Source organism: Lycium barbarum, chromosome 5 (genome assembly GCF_019175385.1).
Source record: "Lycium barbarum isolate Lr01 chromosome 5, ASM1917538v2, whole genome shotgun sequence".
NCBI lineage: Eukaryota > Viridiplantae > Streptophyta > Magnoliopsida > Solanales > Solanaceae > Lycium > Lycium barbarum.
Genome location: NC_083341.1, coordinates 105,140,231 through 105,154,079, shown reverse-complemented (window position 1 = coordinate 105,154,079; position 13,849 = coordinate 105,140,231). Strand labels below are relative to the sequence as shown.

General features: G+C 37.3%; 1 long non-coding RNA gene across 2 annotated transcripts; it reads left to right on the top strand.

Annotated features, from left to right (window-relative positions):
* The first annotated feature begins 567 nt into the window (after window positions 1–567).
* Window positions 568–2,722, top strand: LOC132642584 (uncharacterized). Of its 2 annotated transcripts, XR_009583256.1 has the most exons (4): window positions 568–894; window positions 1,940–2,037; window positions 2,246–2,378; window positions 2,622–2,722. It is a non-coding gene; the product is annotated as an uncharacterized LOC132642584 (long non-coding RNA). The 2 variants fall into 2 exon arrangements; XR_009583255.1 differs by lacking the exon at window positions 2,622–2,722 and having other exon boundaries at window positions 574–894; window positions 2,246–2,595.
* The last annotated feature ends 11,127 nt before the right edge of the window (window positions 2,723–13,849 follow it).

Below are 13,849 nucleotides of genomic sequence, written 5' to 3'. Positions count from 1 at the left end.
GGATAATCTTGTCATGGTATTTGACTGTTATATGCAAAGCCTTATTGTGGGACTTACCTTCTTAATCATCAGAAAATGATAGCCTATGCGCTCGTACAACATACCCTATAATCTCGGCCAATGTTTCACTTGTAGTGCCGGTGGGTACTTGGACTTCATCCAAAGCTTACATCAAGGCTAAGCGATGTTGAGACGAACTGAGTAACAATGATATTACTGATATCCTGGCAGAAGTCTTATATAGGAGCTCAGCAATCGAATAATCTTTGACTAGCATTTGCCTCCAAAAGTTTTCAGTTTCACCTTCAGTGATTAGTCTTTTCTAAGGGTTTTCGCGATGTGGCACTTCTAGCACAGGCTCTTCTGGAGCATAACACCTTCCATACATGTTCATACCCTGAACCACAACAGCTATCTCTTTTCCTTTATGGACTATCGTCAGGTGCTGTGGTTTGATCACAAAGGGTGTATTCTCAACTGGTCCTGGTGTTTTGAGTATGAACGGCTCATTCTGAATTTGAGCGACTGTTAAAGCACTACTACAAAATAGTCTTTTAGGGGCAATTAATTAGCGGCAATAAACTAATGGCTGCAAAATAATTTAATGAACACAACTATTAGCGGTATATGAGCATTAGCCGGAATTATCTACTTATTTACTGGCAATAGAAAGCAATGGCCACTATAAGCCACAAATTGGAAGCGCCTTATATTATTTCATCTTTTCCCTCTAGATTTTCCACTAAAATAACCTGTTCCCTCCCATTCCTTTTATCTAATTTTAGAGAACTTTGAAAGATACTATTTCAGAAATACTCAACGCACACATCGGCGCTGCCCTATCGCTACTGCTCCACTTAGTCTCTATCTCACCATCACCGCGATTATCCCCAGGTATTGGAAACAACTCATCTCTGTCTCTCTCTCTCTCCCCCCTAATTTTTCAAAGTTTGGTTGGTAGAGAGATCTGGGTAACTATTGTTGAAGCTAGATCCGGCGCAATTTTAAAAGCTTTTTTATCACAATTTGATTAGGTGTTCTCTATTTAGCACTTGCTCATAAGTTTTGAATCCAAAATTGCAAATTGCTTATGTACAGATAATTGCTCTACTGCGTTTCTTCTCTTTGTTTTGCTTCTGGGAACGTTAAATTAGTTGATGAATGTGGGCATGCGAAAGTCGCCTTCCACTTGTTTGTTAAATTGTTGTTTCAGTTTGAACCGTGGTGTTCTATTCTCTAGATTAAACCAGTAAACACAAATTAATTTGGTGCACTTTTGTACAAATTTACTAGAGCCTTTTTTAAGCTAAACACCTAGATCCACACACAAGACTGTAGGTGTAACTATTCATTAAAATGAACCGGTAGTATGTAAATACAGTAAAGAAAAGCTTGCGATCGCTGAAGGACAAATACTCAGGTCAAAGAAGGATCCAATATCCCTTGGGGTTAGTTTTATTTTTGAACTTTGCCATTTTGTGGATTTTCTTAGATTTTACGCCAATTGATCTAGTCAAGATATCTGGTCATATATGTTTACGCAATCCTATATGTTTATTTACGAAATCCTTCTATTTACGCAATCCTAGATGTTTTGTTTAGGCATAATATATGTCAAATCTAGTCAAGATATCTGGGATTATTATTGCGGTTTCAAGGACTAAAGCAGGCAACTTTGTGATCATATTTTAATTTCATTTGCAATTAATAGTTAGTTATAGGATACCATCTTGTTCAAATTTCAAAGTATAGTGCTTGGTACAAAGCTGACTAGTATCATGGGAATCTACTGTATTTTCAGGCTTCAAATTCATAGACATTGTGAGAGTTTACTAAGTGATAAATGAAATTCAAGTTTTTTGTAGTGTTGTACCGTATCATTATCAAATTTCTCTCTAACATTTGGGTTCTATTTTCTGAACTGTATGTGGTAACAAAGGAGTCGTTGTTGTTAGACATCCTTACATTGGATTTGCTGGAATGGAAGAAATAAATGAGGCTAATTCTCGAGGGCCGGCCAACTTTACAGTAGCTGAGGTAATTGACCAACATTCCTTGCTTCTTTGCAGTTTTTTACACTATGAGTTTTGCAGATATATATATATATATATATATATATATATATGTGTGTGTGTGTGTGTGTGTGTGTGTGTGTGTGTGTGTGTGTGTGTGTGTGTGTGTGTGTGAAGACAATCATCAATATGTAGTCCACTAAATGAAAACAATATGCTTACTGGTGGTCTAGGGTTGCTATTCACGAAGCAGTGGAGCAACAAACTATTTTCATTGCTAAGGAAGGAATAACAACAGTCCTTGATTCAAGAACCTCGGTACTTGCTGCGGCTAAATCTCCATCTGGAAGCTATGATGATCTCAAGGTCTATATAATTCCTTTCAATTGTTTTGATGTTATTTTTTAGTTCAAGAACCTCCATGCTCGCAGCAACTAACCTTCTCTTTGGAAGCTATGATGATCTCAAGGTCTATATAATTCCTTTCAATTGTTTTGATGTTTTACAAATTTCTGCAACTTGTTTTGGCAATATAGCAGGCGCTGATGTACTATTTGCATTGCTGACTAGCACAAGACAACATTAACTTGTAGACAACAATTCTTTCAGGATTTGATTTGGTAGTGTGTGGTTTCCTACTTATTTATAAAAGCTTGAGGAATGAATAACTTCTATCGATTTAATGATGTACTGTTCCAATTTTGAAGAGTGAGTTTAATTTTTTTATAAATGCACTGTCAGTTTAATGTCTTCGGCTCTACCTTTTGGCGTGTTCTTTCTGGTGTTCCTTTTTATGTTTGTACTTATATCTATGTCATCTCTATTTTAAGGCATTCCTTTCGCTAATTATGTTTTGGAAGGTGGTTGTGAATCTTGTGATCATAGTACAAGACCTGATCATTTTATCTAAACATTGGATCCTTTGTCTTCCCCACTTGTGGGATTACACTAGGTATATTGTTGTTGTTGTATTGTATCCTTTGTGAAATACTTAAAACGTGCAGAAAGTTTAAGGATCTTTTTATCTAATTATTGTGTTTTATCTCTGATGCTTAAGATAAAAGATTATGGACTCATCAACTTCATGACTTTAAATATCCAGGCATGATGTGATTAAGAGTGTAAACTTTATGGCTTTTAGATATTTATGGCTTTTAGATATCTTCTGTACTCTTTTTCAACATTTAAGGCATTATTTTTGAGCTTATTTATGAGACATTCTTAGCTTCTTCAATTCCTAACTTTCTTTGTATGGCTAGAGCAAAAGAATCAGTGTATAGGCCCCCTTTAGTATTTTATTTCTCAGTTATAGATGTAGTTAATTGTTTAAATTTGTCTACCACTTTATACTTATGATAATCCTGCCTAGAGTAAATTAAGCTGCTTTTTCTATTATCAGTATTATAATTTAGTAGCTTAATCACTGGGAAAATTAAAAAGTGTAATAGTTTAAGAAAGGTTTATGTCAACAGATTCTCGATATTGCTACTTATATAATCAGCTGGCGTGAGCTATAGAGTTCTAATTTTAACTTGGCCTTTTTGTCTCTTACTGTCTATTTAACTTATATCAACTGACTATAGCGAAATCTTTCTTTTCTTAACTTTATATTTGCAATATGGACACAGTGCTTTTTTGAACCAAAAGTACCCATGGTAATAAGTAGACATGCCAAGAAATGTGTATCTTTTCACCACTGGAAAGATGCATTTAGCATGTTAGACTTCGTGCCAAATTATTGAGAAAGACCTTCATCTTTTTTCCACTTAGAAAAATTATTTATGTACTTTGAACTTATCCCAATGAGGGCACTTATCTAAGATAATATAGTTGATTGTTTCGTGCTACATTTTTACTTTGTGCTGATTATCACAACGGTTACTTTTTCCAGTTTATTGCAATTTTTTGTGTGGCAATTGTTTCATTTATTTAGTGGTTGATCAGATTGATAGCAAAGAACAACCTTTATGACACTGTCAATTGCTTAATTTTCAAGTTTTGTGCTGGAATACAATGATAGCAAAGAACAACCATGGAAAAGTAGACAACAAATGCACCTATCATCGTAGTTGCTGCTGTTTTTTTTTTTCCTTTTATATTATCTCTTCTTCTCCGCGATTTATGGAATCTGGCTGCGTTTTGTTTTTTAGTTTTTTATGTGGCTGCATTTTGTTTCAGTTTTTCTCTTTCTGCAGTTTGTAAATGGTTCTTTTTACTGTTGAATTTTTCCTTCTTCAGTTGTTGCCGTTGAGTTTTTCATATTATTGTTTAGTCGGTTAATTTTGAAGTGTCTCAGCCTTTGGTATCTGTTGTATATTTCTGGAAATCCAATATCTGGAGTTGTCTAGAGTCTCAACCTCAATGGTTTGAGAATTCACAATATATTTAGATATGTAGACTTGCAAAGTTTTTTCACATTTTATTTCATCTTTTGACAAAATTATTTTAGTATTTCATGTCATACAGTCTGATGCTCGATAATTTAGCGGGTGGAAGATTTCAATATGATGAAGAGTTGCGGAAATTATTTGAAGACTTTTATTCGATGGTTATATAGTGACATTAGCTATTTAGTTCAAGACAATATAGGTTTATTTTTTAAATTGTTGTGTGACGTTAATATTTTAGATAAGTACTTCGTTTTGTTTGTTAAGATTTAATGAGATATGTTTTATGAATTAATAGAAATATATTTTGTTGCTTAGATCATTTCTGGGTGAATGTAGTGGCCATTATTTTATGACGTTTAAATTATAGCCATTAAAACTTGTGCTTTATAGGGTCAATTTAATTGAATATACCGGTTATAAAAATAGATGTAAAAAGAGCAAATTCAAACGTTTTTACAAGTAATATTGTGGCCATTATAGTTGCAACAAAACAATTGCGTGTAAGATATTGAGTTTTAGCGGCATTTTAATTGAATTTAGCGGCCATAAAAATAAACGCTAAAAGAGCACAAGAAGCCATTTCTGGATTGCATTTAGCAGCCATCATAATTGCCGCAACAATTGCTATTAAAGCTTGTGGTTTTTAGCAGCAATAAAACGTACCTTTATCGGCATTTGTTTGAATGGCCGCGAATGGCTTTAGCGACGCCAACAACACCGGCCAAAGACAAATGGCCGGTAAATGTTATAGCGGCAATTATTATTGCCGCTAATGACTATTTTTATTGCCGCTAAAGCCTCTTTTTGTGGTAGTGAGGATATTTGAGCACGAAGGGATCTTTTTTGGCTACAGTGGATGTCTTTGTCAAATGGCTTAACATTTCTTTTCTCTCTTGTAAAGACAACACGACGACAATGCTTTCTAACCCTTTGATATCTGGATTAATTATCGCAGGGCTCTCTTCCCATTCATCATCTCTTTCTATCATGTGAATTTAATTCCGTCCATATTTCGGGAGGGGGTTTGTGTCCATATTTGGAGGTGTTGATTCCAGGATAAGTTTATGATTGTGAATCATATCTTGTTGCTTGTGCCTTAAGTTTATGTAATATTTAGTAGTATGGCTAACTTGGTTAGAATGATTGGCGCAAGTGAAATCTTGCCTGTACTATCGTTCCTTGGGATTAGTAGGTTTTGGTGGAACAACATTCATTCGACCAACGTCTCTTAGTTTGGCAAACAAACTAGCCCTTGATTCTGGTAAAGGGGTGAATACTCTCATAGGTTTTTTTTAGGGTGCCTCACAGTTTGCTGGTGGAGGCTAGTTTTGGAAAGTCGGATTTTGTGGAGCTTGGTTATTGGGTGCGGGCATTCGGTAATTTGGTCGTGGAGCTTGGTTGTTAGGTGCTAGCATTTGATAATTTGACTGTGAAGCTTGGTAGCCAGGCTGTGCGTACCACACAGTCATTGGGCTATACTGGGGTGAAGTGGTCATATAGTTAGTTGGTGGAGGTGATTGGTAGTTTTCTTGATTTTTGTGGGTTATCTCCTTTCCTCGGCTTTTTGGAATAGTAGCTCTAGAAACGTAGGCTACATCTTCTCCCTTCTTTTTACTACTTGGGGTGCTAAATGCACCTGATCTGTTTAGTACACTAACAATCTTGCCGGTCTTGAGGCCATCTTCGATATCTTCCCCAACGGCGACTAAATCTTCAAAGGAACTCCCTTTCATAGTTATCATTTTGTCAAAACAATCGACTTCTTGGTACCATATAAATGCAGCTACTAGCTCAATTTCAGTCATAGGTGGTTGCACATGCGCCACCTCATCTATCCAGCGCCTGGCATATTGTCTGTAGGTTTCTGTCGATTTCTGACGAATTTTCTCCAATGAGAAGCGATCAGGCACCTTTTCCACATTGAAGCGAAATCTTTCCATGAATGAACTTGCCATCTCTTCCCATGTCTTTCATCGACTGATGTCTTGTGAGATAAACCATTCCATGGCTGTTCCTACATACTTCGACTGAACAACCTCATGAGCAAAGCTTCATTTCCGCCATTTCCGACCAGCTGGTCGTAATAAGCTCTCAGGTGAGCTCTGGGATTGCCCGACCCATTGAAATTATCAAATTTGGTAATTTTGAAGCCTTCTGGTAGACCCAGGTCTGGATGTATGCACAAATCAGAGTATCTTAGCCCTTCTTTATTTTTAGAGCCATGTTCTAGTTCAGCAATTTTCTTCCTTATCTCCTTCGCAATCTTGTCTATTCTTGCTTCAAAGAACATTTTCATGTTCTCCAATTCTGGCAAAGAGTCAATATGGGTGACAGGGTCTTAAAAAGAGACATTTTATTGTACGGGATGGATTACAGGAGCTCCTGTTGCTCGAGGGGCTTGATAAGTATTTGTGTTTGTAGTGTGAGTGGGTGTTTGAAAAGCTGGTGTTTGCTGGGAGGAATTCCCCACATGGGTGGTATTTCGGTGCAGTGGAGTTTGAAAAGCAGCCACGGTCTAGGTTTGTGGGAAATGGTCAGGAATTGGTAAGTCCAGATTTGGGAAAGTAGGTGGAGGTATTCTAGCCTCAGCAAGAGTAGCATTTTCCTTTTCAGCCCTTAGGCAGGCTGCTTCTTCTCTAGTTTCAGCCAATTGCCTCATCAGCAGGTTAACAGCCTCTTCTAAAGGCATTCCAGTTATGTCAGTTATTGGGGTACCCTCGACTAAAGCAGTCTTGTTCGGTAGCAGAGTTTCAGGCATGTTTTCTTCTTGAGGGTTTAAGGACACTGCGGCAGCTTTTGATCGAGTAACCGGTGCCAGCAAATCGACTCCTGTCTATAAGAGAAAATAACTCAAAAGCTCCCAAGTTAGCGTTAGGTTTAACCACGAAACACAAGATATCACGTTGTTTGCAGTTTATAGCACATAGATTCATATATTTTATTTCAACTCTTGACTGATTCACATTCCATGGGTATTTTGGTATTTTTGTGTTTTTGGGAATATTGATTTTTGGTAAGTGGTCTTTATGGTTGATTTGCTCCAACCCATCCTGTACTAAGGGGGATTTTTAATTTTTATTATAAAAGGACCGAGTCTTAAATAGACTGCCTACGTATCCCACCAAAGGGAAATCAGGTCCACCCATAGTTTAGGCATACATAGAAAAGGTTTTTTCCTATGCTACTCGAAACTTAGTTTTCTACCCTGACCAGGCCTTATATAGACTTGCCACACATCTCCAATGGGACATCAGGCCGGCATGGTTCCATTTACATAAAAAGGGAAAGGGATATTTTATCTTATTGAAAGCAGTAAAGGGATACCTATGTTTTTCTACCCAATCATACTAAACAGGTCTTCATTGTCTTCTTCATCTTCATCTTCTATCCTTGTCTTCCCACGACGATCCAAACATGTTCCAGTTTGAGCTTGAAATCCACACATTTCTCAATGTCGTGGCCAGGGCAGCCATGATGATACACGCAAACCCTCTCTCTTGGAGATCCTGGGTGACCCTAGTAGGTTTGTGGCACTGCTCTTATCTTCTTCAGACTACACAGTAAGGAGTGAATCCTGGCATATGACTCCTCGAATTTAGAGAAGTCGCTCCTCTAGAACCTAACCTTTGATATCTTTTCTGGATAATTCCTTCCTTGGTCATGGGTCAGGAAAGAGTGGGGCCCCCATAGCGGCCTAATTCTCCCTTGGTCAATCCATTGGATAAGCTTCTTTTCCAACGCTCCACAATCATTGGTTGTATGACCTGACTGACTTCGGTGGTAGAGGCACTTTTTGTAAATCATAGAAGGAGCACACGGCGGCAACAGATTTGGGCTTTGCGCATACACTCCAAAACTTCCCAAAGTCTCCAAGAGCTCTTGTTTAGACAATTCTACTAGCGCGCCCCATGTCACGACCCTACTAGAGGGCCATGACGGGCACTCGGAGCTAAAACAACCGAGCACCTCTGGACATACATCTTATAATCATTTCTAGGTGGACCACAAAGACAACTCATGGGTATCATAATCTGTAAGGGCATATATCACAAGATAATGACACATCGCTATATAATCATCAATAACTATGCCCATAAACATAAGCCAACAAGGCTGCCAAAATATAATACAACAATATAAACTGATAACGATATGGTACTTCTAGCTACACACATCTGTCTACGAGCCTCTATATAGAATATAGGAATCCATAAAGATGGGGCAGGACTCCGCCATGCCCAAGTATATATACACACAAGAGTAGTACCAATAAACTGCAGCTCCGAAGCAACTGGAGTGCTTTTGAAACTCCGCTGATGAAGCTCCTAGGGGTCAGATCCATCTATCTGTCTACCTGCGAGCATGAACGTAGCATCCACAAGAAAGGACGTCAGTACGAGTAATGTACTGAGTATGCAAGGCATGAATAGCATCGTAACACGAGATATGGAACATAATATGAGATGAAAGATAACATGTACATTTGAATGCCTCTTAGGCAGATACCATGCATGCTTAGCCTTTTCACAAAAAACATTTCTCATACATATATAACATAATAGTGCTGCGAAACGTGCAGCCCGATCCATAAATATATTATATCATCATTATATACCCATATATCCCGCGTTTGGGACGATATCATAGTATACCAACTGATCAAGTGGTCATGCGTGTATAACGCCGTCACCCTTTTCCCATACCCCATATACATATAATATACGCGTATATGATATCGTCATATTTTTCTCATATCATATATACATATATAATAGAAACAGCATGCATGAGAGACCAATTAAAAGTTACTATTTTATCGGAGTTACGTAAGGTCGGTAACCTTCGATTTATATTATGGAACAATCATCATTACTATATCTCACCTTGAAGGAACAACTATCATAAGGTGAGATCAACAACAATGAATAAAATCAAGAAAATCATGGAATAAGCTTAATAATCTCATAATAACATTAAAACCATAAGCTTTGGAATCTCCAGAAATGAGATAATTATCATCATAGAAAACATTTATTTTAGCACCATAAGAACTTTGAGAATCATAGACTTCTAGCTTTTTGGGAATAAGGATGTTATGCAAAACATGTATGGGTAAATAAGAAGAGAATCATGCCTTTAGAAAGAAATGGACTAGCCTTAACATACCTTTTTACCCTCCTTAACTACTTAACGCTTATCCTCTCAAGCTCGTAAATCTACATTCAAGAGAATTCATATTATTGTTAGGCTTATCGTCATATTCTTATCTTAAGTCTTCAAATTAAACTCCGTTAGAATTTGCCGAAATTCGAGCAGTATCTCCCCTGTTTATATCCCTAGCCCGAAATCACAATACCAACAACCAACAACAATACAACAATAACAACAACACTAACATCAAAAACATCATCATCAATACCAAAATACTCCATAAAACATCCCACACGATGTTTATCCGATTTCTCAACCAACTAATTTATTATATGGCCATTTAATAGCTTGATCTTCATAAATAAACCTAAATCAATATCATTAAGGAGAGATTCATACCTTTTCCTCACTATAACCGCAATATCTCCAATATCCACCTTGAACCCAAGCCAAGATTCACCGCAATACGATGCTATAATCATACTATATCCTATCCGAACCTAAATCCCGATATTTCACTTGATTTGCGCTAAATTTTTATGGACGAAAGTTAGGGGAATGTTCTAGAGAGTTTGGTATAGTGTTAGAGGTGTTTGGATGAAAAATAAAGGGTTAACCCCCCCCCCCCCCCCCCCCTTTTATATTGTTCTAGAGTCGGTTTGCACTGACCTAGAACGTTCGCACACTGTAGCTACGCGTTCACACACTGTAGCTGGTGCGTTCACGCACTGTAGCTGGGCGCGCCTCTGCTCCACCGACCTAAATTGTAACGTCCATAACTCTCTACTCCGATGTCATATCGGCGAGCTGTTTATTACGTTGGAAACTAGACTTCATGAACTTCACTTTTGGTTTTAATTTACTTCAAAACTCTTCATATGCTAAAAGATATCCTTTCCCCAAATTGGCCTAAAACTATAGTATGAAATCTTGCCCATCCTTTCTCCAAAATTCCAACAACTTAGTTTCCTTGCTTCACTTGTTCTCCAAACCTTCCATGACCTATTACATGAACTTAAACCTCCATAACCATAAGATAGGCACATATAATCTCATATATCCTAGGAAATATCTCCAGTGTCTACAATTGAACAACCAACACCTAACGAATCTCAATGTACAAAACTACGAGGTGTAACACCCCAATTGTGTGATCTTATGCCCTTAAGAACAATTGTGCACGAAACTGGAGGTTCCTCGAGCTGAGACTCGCACGGGTCTCTATAGACTTTCAGATTGGGGATAAGCAGTTCATCATTTCCATAAGGTCTAGGGTCAAGCCCTTCTTGTTGACTGAGCGGGAAATAATCCCCAAGTGGCGCTTCAGGTATCTTTCGCCGTTTTACCCGATTGGCAGGGTGTTGCTTAGTTAGTTCTTCAACATAAGCTAGGATAGTTTCTGCTTCTTTCATTTTCTCATTGGTTGCCTTAGTGGTTTGGACAACTTCTTTCATTCTAGCAATGGCCAGTGCCATTCTATCATCCCATTGTCGGTTTTTCTCACTCATCGCTTCCATGTTCTCATCGTCACTGACTAGGTTGACGTAAAGAGAAGTCGTACTCATACTGTCTGGAGTCTCCCTTTCCTATTAGCAAATCAACCTTTTTAAAAGTGGAGCTAAAATTGTTTTAGGGGTTATTTCCTTGTTTTTTCTCTTGGGTAGTGACCGGAATATGGACCAATTAAGAGTTTGGACAATATATATGATTTTCACACAGCAGTTATATCAAATAAACATTTAGACAATATATAATTCGCTTTCCTATACCTCGTTGCTCCGAGGCTACTAGTGTAAGATGCAGAATTGTGCCATATGTAAAACAAATGTGTTGTTCCCAAAAATAAAAATCCTAGCGCTTTTCATTAATAGTTTCCCAAGTGGGATTACAAGGCTCTCAGAGTAAATAAAATGCAATAATAAAAAAAAGTCCACTCCACGGATAGAAATATGCTCTATATCCTCTCGTGCTTTCTTGGCCCTTCTAAGGGCGGTCTGAATGGCTACATGGGCTGGCATCAATGTTGTTCCGATCCACTGAACTCTATGGTCGTCAGTCAATGACGTCCTCGTGTCTATGGCCCCTTTAATAAAAGTGTCTAGTCATTCTAAGCTCTTTAATGAGGCATCTTCCTCATATGTCAAACTCTTAATTATCTCTTTATCATATTCTGTTTTTGCTTGATGATCCATTTATCTTCCTCCCATTCGTCATTTCATTCTTCTAACCTGAATCGCATTCGCGACTTCCCTATCCTCGGGAAATTTGTACAGATACGGTCCTGGAGTAGCAGCACCAGCTAGCTCAGCCCTAGCCACTCGTAGTAATTTTCATCATGACTTGGATTGTTTGGATCCTCATCCAACTTATCTTCCCTTATCACATTCTTCCAATCTGTCTGAGCATCTTTTATACCTCCGATACGACCTTCTTCATAATCTCGTACAAACTCTCCCATATTACCCAAATTTGGAATAACCTGTCTCATATCAAACTGTCTAAGTACTGTGCGTAATGTCTGATCCCCCTAATGCCTGTAATGGTTCACATTTTCGCTGGCGGGGTTAGCTCTCGGAAAAGCTACTTCGAAATCGTTGGTTCTCTTTCAGACTTTGTTTCAAAAGAGTCGTCACCTAGTTTTTAGGAAATTAGGAAAATCGATTTTAAAAGGTTTATTCATTCGCTGTGAAAAATCCTTCTTAATCCAAAGTTCTAGGTAAGGGTTCTGGTGATCCCCTAGGGAAGATATTAGGCACCCTAGTATTAAGGATCCGTACTATATAGTTGACCTTCGAATTCCAATGTGTGGGTATTTGCATGAACTGTTTATTTAGTGTAAGATTCCCGCAAAATCTGTCTTTTTAATGCATATAAAGTTTTTGGAAGAATTAAGTGTACTTCCCTTATATATGGGCCTATTTTAGGTTGGACTTATCATATCCAAATGAAATGTATTTCCCTTTATATATGAGGATAAGTAGTTTTTTTGTTTAAAAAAAAAAAGGAGTTATCTTGTTATAGTAAAAGTGTGTGTATATATATATATATATATATATATATATATATATATATATATATATATATATATATATATATATATATTTCCAGTTCATGCCTTAATCCACACTTGGTTTGGGTTAATCATATATATACATCAAAACGTCTTACTTATTATTTTGTGATTAGAACTATGTTTCCAATATTATTAAGGAAAAACGTGCTTAGCACTTTGTTTTAAAAGTCCAGCTCGGTTCGACCTTAGGGCCATAAAAGAATGGATTTGCAATGAAGAACAGGCGACAATACATTTGTTGAGAGCAAAGGATTAAAACCATATAAACTTGTTTCCGTTTAAAAGCGGTTGTCAATTTTTGAGTAAGAAAAGTGTAATGGGCTCCGGCCCAAAAAATGCATCTTGTTTATATTATTTTTGGAAGAAAAAAAAAAGCATTCAGGACTGGGTTTTGATCAAAAATCTTGACTTATAGCAATTTAGGTGGGCTCTGGCCCAAAACGCAGTTTTGTTTGTGTGGACTTGATCCAAAATCACGCCAGTTTCTTTTTAAACAGATTGCAGCATTTTGGTTTAAGAAAATAACCACGACTTGCACAAGAATCTCTCATTTTAACAACTGGTTTTATAATGAAAACAACAATGTACTCCTTTTAATTCTGAAAAAACAAAAGGCTGTAGGGCAAGTAGTTTTGGTGAACAACGTGACATACCAACATTTATAAATTTTCCTAAAAATCTTAGTTTATTTTATGAAAACCCAGTTGATTTTCCTCTTTAGAAAATCCTTTTTTAGAAATAAGAAAACAAGATTGGGTTCTGAAAATTCGCGAAGGAGCCTAAGGTCAAACTAAATGGCCTAAGTATCATTTTCCTAAAACGTCTAGTTCCAACCATTTGGTTTCCAATAATGTTGTGAGTTTTACAATTACAATTGTGAAGACAAAACATATAATATCACAAAAAATAAAGCAAGTGAAGCTTGGGGTGTACCAAGCCCCTTAACCATTTTCACCCATGGTTGGGCCTTCATGGATATATATATTAGCTTCCCTTTGTTTCCCATATTTGGCAGATTTTGAAAGAATTGTCCTATTGGGCCTAAGGCCCAATAGGGAGGTTGTTTCCATGGCCCAAGCGGCCATGCGAAGAGTAAGAGAGGAGGGGGAAAAGAAAAAGGAAATAGGTTAGACTGAATCCTATGAAAATTCACACAATATACACTGAAAATATACACACATAACGATAACATTAAGATAGGAATAGCTAAGTTGTCCTAGCAT